This window comes from Phyllostomus hastatus, unplaced genomic scaffold, assembly GCF_019186645.2.
Source record: "Phyllostomus hastatus isolate PE091 unplaced genomic scaffold, TTU_PhHast_1.1 phas_scaffold_39, whole genome shotgun sequence".
In the NCBI taxonomy this organism is placed as follows: domain Eukaryota; kingdom Metazoa; phylum Chordata; class Mammalia; order Chiroptera; family Phyllostomidae; genus Phyllostomus; species Phyllostomus hastatus.
Window position 1 is genome coordinate 31,802,753 of NW_025334028.1, and position 8,394 is coordinate 31,811,146.

Sequence of the window (8,394 nt, forward strand, 5' to 3'; positions counted from 1 at the left end):
TTTAATAGATGTGTAGTCAATCTAGGAGTTATAGATAGACTGAAAATGGAAATTAAGTCACTTTGACGTGTGTGCATGTACATACATGTATATGTATATGTACACACATGCACACACACATGCACACAATGTGTAGAAGAGATTTCAAGCTGAAAACAAACCATTGTCTGGCAGGTGACCATGGGACAAACCATGAATTTATAAGATGGGGAAAAGGGAATGAGGATATAATAGTAATAAAAATGTAGTTACAAAGTAATAAAATGTTATTACTTTGCATTTAGTGTTAATTGTTGTAGGAAAGAAGCCTTGTAGCATGGAGGGGAGAGTGTGTACATTTTAAAATTTTATGCCAGTTATAAAATAAATATATCTCATGCATTAAAATCTATAAAGTATATCATACTCACAGGAGCAGGTCACAGTCTTAGGGTAAATTCTATTTCCTGCAGTTGTATTTTTATATCACCCAAAATACTTGTGAGAACCAATTAGTGTCCACAACTTGCCATGTTCCTGTTAAGTGAACCTGGCACAGGAACATCCAGCTAATCCTTTGGCAGCCTTGTGTGAAGTACTTCGGAAGCCTGGTACATCCTTGCTCCAACCTTATGGCATTTGAGCCAACTCCGGCTACTGGATATTGGCCCTTGATTGCGCGCTGGCAAATTTCTGGCACAAAACGAGTCTTGGATATTAATGAGCAAGGGACACAAAATGACTTTTTGAGCTCTCCTTTAAGTGGTGATCTCTAGACATTCAGAAAAATTGTCCTCAACTTCATAAACACATGGACTGGAACTCCCTTAAACATGAAGTACTCAATTGTATCAAGTGCAAAAATGAGTCAATACTATCATTAGAAATAAAATATTCTGAAACAAGAGACTGCTGGTTAAGAGCAGAATGCTGGGAACAGACTACCTGATTTGGAAGCAGATCTGATATCCTTTGGTTCACTCCTCTCTGTGCCCACATATCATGTTCACCATCTTTTGGGTGCTCAGGCATCCTGGGATGCCTTCTCATGGCCTTTGGTAGTAGAGTTGTGGGGCAATCAACTAGCACCATGTGGGACCTTGCCACCCTTAAATGTCACATCATGAAGGGAGTGGGAGTGATGCAGGTGGTAGAAGGGGTGCCCCACAGGAAGACAGGGCCACATACAGTTGCCACTTTTGTAGCTGGGAAAGAAAGGGCAGCGTAGCATGTGGGTCTGACAGGGTCAGGCAGGTCTGAGTTCTGGTCCAACTTCCCCACTGACTCTCTGCAACCTTAATCCAGTTACTTGGTCTTCCCTGTCTCAGTTTTCTCACCTGTGAAGTGGTGATAACAACAGCACTCACCTCAGAGGGCCATTATAAGAATTAAGGGAGATAATAAATATACAGCATTTAAGCACACTGCCTGGCTCAACCACTATAAGTGTTTAATGCATCTTAGCCAATAAATACTCCCTGCTCTTTGCTGCTGTCCTGGAAGTATTGATGCTGCCAACTGGTTCTTTCTAAAAAGTTTGTCTCTAAATAAAGGTAAAAGCCACATTGAATAAATCTGGAAGAGGCCATATTCCCTGAGATTAGCAGAAAGTCATAGCTCTTGAGTGTGTGAAATTGACTTTGTTGCATAAAATCTTTTGATGAATGCTTCATTAATACTTATAAATTCACTTTTATTAGGCTTGCCTGATAAAAATACAAGAAACCCAGTTAAATTTAAACTTTAGGTAAACAATGAATAATCTTTGAGCATAAGTAGGTACCAAATACTACACTAGAACATAATTATGCTGCAAATGATGAACTTTTATTTGTAGTTCAAATTTAAGTGGGTGGTTACTTCTTTGGTTCTCTGTGGTTAGGCTTCCAATTTAGAACGGCTCCTATGACCTGTTCCTTATGCGTGCTTCACCTTCAGACTCCCACGATGCCTGGGATTCCTACCGAGGAGAGTGGATCGGAGGCCCTGGGGCTGGGTAAGAAATAGGAAGACCAGGTATTATTCTGGAGTTCAAAGGAAGAAAAATAATGTTGGACTGTGGGATCCACTCTGGCCTAGAAAGAACGGCTGCTCTTCTTCCATCCACTTAATTGACCCATTTGAGACTGATTTCCTTCTAGTCACTTCCATTTGGATCTCTGTGACACTCTACCCAGGTTTCTACAGAAGACAAGTTTCAAAGGAAGAATATTTATGACTCATGCTACAAAAGCTATTTATAGGTGGCTTCTTTTGGATTATGCCAAAGTCAGCAATATATCAGCAGATGACATACTGTATACTGAGACAGATTTGGAAGAGAGCAGGGACTAAACTGAAACCATCAGTTTCGTTACCACTTCACTTTTGTGCCATGTTCTAGGAGCTGCTATGTTTACGACTGAGATTGTAGGTGTGAGGCCTTTGTATACAGGTGATTTCTCAAGACAAAAAGATAGACACAATGGAAGCTGAAATTCCTACTATTAAACTGATATTTTTATCATTGAGTCTATTCATTTATATCCATGAGAAGCATGAAGAGTACGAAGCAAGATTTTGTAATACGATTCACAATATAAACAGAGAGGACAGAGGTCTCATTCTTATCTTTGCTCTTGGAAGGGCTCAGGAGCTGCTCCTGATTTTAGATGAGTACTGGCAGAATCACCCAGAACTTTACAATATTTCAATGAATTATTTTTGGCTAAATAGTATATAGCTGTGGACCAGACATACATAAATGCCATGAATGTCAAAATCCACAAACAGATCAACATCAGACACATTAGTAACCTTAAGAGCATGGATCATTTCGATGAAATTGGTCCCAGCATTACAATGGCCTTCCCAGCCAGGGTGCAAAGTGTCTTGTCCAGAGGGCTCTTCGAAAGCTGGTTCACTGATAAGAGGAATGACATCATTATGGCAGGGTATTGTGTAGAAAGGATACTTGCCAAACATATCATGTCCAAACCCAAAGAGATCATTACCATGCCTGGACTGAAGCTACCATTGAAAATGTCTGTTGATTACATTTTTTCCTCTGCTCACACAGATTGCCAGCAAACCAGTTAATCTATTATTTTTTTTAATTTAAAAATATATTTTATTGATTATGCTGTTACAGGTGTCCTATTTCCCCCCTTCATTCCCCACCACCCTGAATACCCTCTCCTACCCACATTGCCCCCCCTTTAGTTCATGTCTATGTGTCATAAGTTCTTTAGCTTCTACATTTCTCATATTATTCTTGCCTTCCCCTGTCTATTTTCTACCTACCATCTATGCTACTTATTCTCTGTTCCTTTTTCCCCTCTCTCCTCCTTCCACTTCCCTGTTGCTAACCCTCCATGTGATCTCCATTTCTGTGGTTCTGTTCCTATTTTAGTTGTTTGCTTAATTTGTTTTTGGTTTTGTTTTAGGTGTGGTTGTTAATAACTGTGAGTTTGCTGTCATTTTACTGTTTTTTATCTTCTTTTTCTTAGATAAGTCCCTTTAACATTTCATAGGATAAGGGCTTGGTGATGATGAACTCCTTTTACTTGACCTTATCTAAGAAGCACTTTATCTGTCCTTCCATTCTAAATGAAAGCTGTGCTGGATAGAGCAATCTTGGATGTAGGTCCTTGCCTTTCATGACTTGGAATACTTCTTGCCAGTCCCTTCTTGCCAGTAAGGTCTCTTTTGAGAAATCAGCTGACAGCCTTAGGGGAACTCCTTTGTAGGTGGCTGTCTCCTTTTCTCTTGCTGCTTCTAGGATTTTCTCCTTCATTTTAATCTTAGTTGATGTAATTATGATGTGCCTTGGTGTGTTCCTCCTTGGGCCCAACTTCTTTGGGACTCTCTGAGCTTCCAGGACTTCCTGGAAGTATATTTCCTTTGCTAGATTGGGGAAGTTCTACTTTATTATTTGTTCAAATAACTTTTCTACTTGTTGCTCTTCCTTTTCCCCTTCTGGTACCCCTGTAATTCAGATGTTGGAACATTTAAAGATGTCCTGGAGGTTCCTAAGCCTCTCATTTTTTTGAATTCTCATTTCTTCATTCTTTTCTGTTTGATTGTTTCTTTCTTCCTTCTGGTCCACTGCATTGATTTGAGTCCCAGTTTTCTTCCTATCACTATTGGTTCCCTGTGCATTTTCCTTCATTTCACTTAGCATAGCCATCATTTTTTTCATCTAATTTACGGCCAAATTCAACCAATTCTGTGAGCATCCTGATCACCAGTGTGTTGAAATGTGCATCTGATAGGTTGGCTATCTCTTTATCACTTAGTTGTATTTGTTCTGGACCTGTGATCTGTTCATTCAGTTGGGCCATTTTTTTTTGTCTTGTTGCACCTGTTATGTAGTGAGGGGCTGAGCCTTAGGTGTTCGCCAGGGTGGGGCAACCAAGTTGCTGGGTTGTGATACTGTTTGTGGGGGAGGGGTCTGAGAGGGAACAGTGACACTTGCTCTGCTCTCTGCCGGATTTCAGTCACTTCTGCTGTTTCCCCCAAGTAAATTGGGCCCTTCTGGTGCTGATTCCCAGGTGAGTGGGCTTGTGTACATTCTAGGACACTGTAGATCTCTCCAAGGAACTCTCCTGTGAGGCTGGGAGTTTCTCCTGGCACCTCAACCCCCACAGGTGTTTTCACTGTTTTGAGATTTTATTTACTGGTGTTGGGTGTCTCACTCCTCAGTTTTGCCTGGTTTATCTGCGTGCAGATGTGGGACCACCCTGTCAGCTAGCTGCCTTGTTCGCAGTCCCTCACTTTATAATCGCCTCCTTGCTGGGTTTGCCTGTTGCTATCCTGTACCTGGGGTCCACCTGCTGCTGTCTTGCATGCCCAGGGTTTGTTAGCTGCTGCCTTGCTCACTGGGTGTCGCTGCTTTTTTTATCATGACCCCTCTCCACCTGGCCATCCAGCTCTGCCCCTCCTTCCTGTCTGGATGAATGTGTCTACTTTAACTCCTTTATTGTCAGACTTCCATACAGTTCAATTTTCTGTCAGTTCTGGTTGTTATTTTGTTTTTAAATTGGTGTTGTTCTTATTTTGGTTGTGCAAGGAGACACAGTGTGTCTACCTATACCTCCATCTTGGCTGGAAGTCCCAGTAAATCTATTCTTCCTTTGAAATCTCCTCATATGATTTTAGTCTACAGAGAACAGAATGAAATAGCCAGATTGAATGCAGCCCTGATTGGAGAATATGAAGATAATGACATAGTTCACACAGAGGTTCATAATACTTGGAATACAGAAACAGTGATTTTGAACTTCAGAAGAGAAAAATTAGCCAAGACCATGGACTTTTTAGCAGACAAAAAACCCAGAACAAGGCCAGAAGGTCTCAGGAAAACTTGTTAAAAGAAACTTTCATTATCATATACTTTCTCCTTGTGATCTCTCCAATTATATGGACTTGGCTATCAGTGCTGTGAAACAGACCAAAATCATTCTGTATACCAGTCCTTTTACTTTGCTGTACCAGTTACAAAAATCAAGAGGTGGTATAGAATTAGAAATTCAAGAAAAACCTGCTTTGAAAGTGTTCAAGAATATTACTGTAATGCAGGAACCAGGAATGGTGGTGTTAGAATGGTTAGCAAACCCTTCCAATGATATGTATGCAGATACAGTAACAACCGTGATGTTAGAAATTCAGCCAAACCTCAAAATAAGGAAAGGTGTGGTCCAAAGGTCTCTAAAAAATTAGAAATGCATGTTTGTAGCAGGAGGTTAGAGATAATACTCCAGGATATATTTGGAGAAGACTGTGTAAGTGTAAAATATGGTTTTATTCTTAGTGTTACAGTGGATGGAAAAAACTGCTAGTATAAACCTGGAGACTCAAACTGTAGAGTGTGAGAAAAGAAGTGAAGATGATGAATCTCTCCGATAAATGATGAAAGTGGCCGCACAGACACTGTATGAGGCCCTCACATCAGCACTCTGTCTGTGCTGTAACTTTTTGTAATGCTTGAATTTACTTCTGTTACTAAAATGAAGTACATTAGTCTCTTTGTGGTAGCCTATTTACTTTTGACATGAAATGGCTTTTATCCCAAGAGTTTTAATACCATTAAATTACTAACTTGTCCATTACTTCAGAACTGCTAAATAAACTATTATTTTAGAATTTATTGATTCCATTTCTAGGCATGTATGCTGCTCCCAATAACACCTTAAAATTCTGTTCATAGCAACTGAGAAAAATTTTAACCAAGTGTCCTGCATTTTAATTATCTCAATCTGGAAATTCTAACCTTTATATTCATTCTTTTCTGATACAGCATTTAGCTTTGTTCTTTCTTTTATAGATACTTTTTCTCATAAATGGTAATTTATCAATGTTTTTGTCTCAATAATGTTAAATTGTGTATAAAGTATTAACAATTTAGAATTTTATGAGATGAGGAAAATTTATGAGATGCAAATAAAAGGCTAACTAAATTCAAGTTTCAGTTATATAATGGCACTTTTCACGTTTCAGATAAACTTGGTACTAATCTGATAATAGTTGTGCAGCAGTTAGTAATGAACATAATGGGGAATAAATAATCATCCAGGGGCAATATAAATTCTTGCCAAACATGATGGTTTTGATATGGTAAGAGCACAAACCCAAGATAACATAAATTTTCTAAGTTTTGCATTTATATTATTTTCTCTGCTAGTGTAATTCATGCATTTTGGGGGTATATTAATAATGTGATTATTAACATTTCCATATTTAAGAATCTGTTATTATTTTTATTATTCAAATGGTACCAAAAATTTAGCCTGAACTCAATAAGTCTAAAGGCAAAATTGCCATTATATTAAGAAGTTTTAGGGTCATTGTTATTCTGAAACCAATATGTTATAAACTAGTATTTTTAAGTAGAGGAACTGTAGCCTTTTACTTGCTGGAGATGCTTGTCTGCAGCCATGAGATAAACACCCACTTCTGTAATTCTTGGTGGCTGCACAAACTTTATACCAGGATCTAATTCTTGAAATTGAGACCTGTGTTTTCCTTTGCCTACTTTAGTTTTGTAAATTGTCGCAATCCACAGCTCCTTAAAATTAGAGCAAATCTCCAGAATTCCTGACAGGAAAATTAAATTATATTCTTTGAGCCCATAAATAGTTCAAACAAGACAATTTCATTGTCCTAAAGGCAGCTGTGGTTGTAAGGTTTATACAGCCATTGTAAATAAGGTGACATCAAAGATCATTAAATTAGCACCTAAGCATTTGTTTTAGAAAATATGTATTGAAGACCAATGTTAGGTCCTCTATATCCAGAACTTTATAGTCTAGTGGGGGTGATGGCCATATACAGAAAAGACAAAAACACTGATAAGTAGGTGCTAGCAATTTTTAAATGTTCATGTGGGCATAGTTAACAATGCTTAGAAACATCAGCGAGGGTTGCACAGGGTGTGTGTTGGGCAAAAAAACCCACTGACTGACAGAGAAGCAGAAATTTGCCAAACTGGACTGTAGGGTTTTGGGGGAATAGAGGCAAAACAAGTTTTCCTGGCAGGTGGAAGAGCATATGCCAAAGCATGGAAGCTTGAACTTACAGAGTACGTTTGTGAAATTGTAAATTAGCCAACATATAGACTGCATAAAAGAGTGATAGGCAAGAAAATTGAAAAGGCCATTCTATGCCATGCAAAGAAAGAAGTGATAGGCGAGGAACCTGGATGAAGTTTGAGCAGGAACGTAACACAGTAATATCTGCAATTTAGACTGAAGCTGGCGGGTTTGTTAAAACCGTAAGGGAGTGAAAGAGTGGGAGGGGCCTAGTGCAAAACTTGGAGGTTATTTTATATTTTAATAAATCCAACAAATCCTGGCCAAATTGGTGGTAATAAAAATAATGCCCATAGTAATAAAAAACACAATTCAATGTCTTCAGATGTGCCTCTTTGTGATCACACTGTGCTAGATAGTGCTTTACCTTTGTTTTGTTTTTTTTTTTTTGAGATATAACTCACATACAACATTATATAAATTTCAGCTTTAGCTTTTTAGTATGTATAATTTCACTAATCTTTGCATCAACCCTGTGACTCACAATTATCATTATTGTCACCATTTGCAGATGAGAAAACTTAGGTTTGGAAAAGTTAATAAACTTGCCTAGGTCACACAGCTTCTTTAGTCCAAGCAATGTGATTGCAGAGCCTGAACTCCTGACTAATATAGTATGCAGCTAGTTCCTCACTTGACTGTTGTCTCCCAAGATGTCCCATGCCTATCTGCCTATGGGTGCACATGGGCTCCTTAAAGTCAATATCCCAAAAACATGTTGTTCTTTTCCCTGCCTGCTGCACAAGACCCTTAGATTGCACTTGGTTATTTATGGCCATCTCCAGAGATTGTCTCATGTGAAATCTGGAACTACCTCCTCATGTTCTCTCCGGGAATCCATCCATAG

General features: G+C 38.8%; 1 pseudogene; it reads left to right on the top strand.

The window, feature by feature from the left end:
- The first annotated feature begins 2,200 nt into the window (after positions 1-2,200).
- Positions 2,201-5,940, top strand: LOC123806754 (annotated as a pseudogene).
- The last annotated feature ends 2,454 nt before the right edge of the window (positions 5,941-8,394 follow it).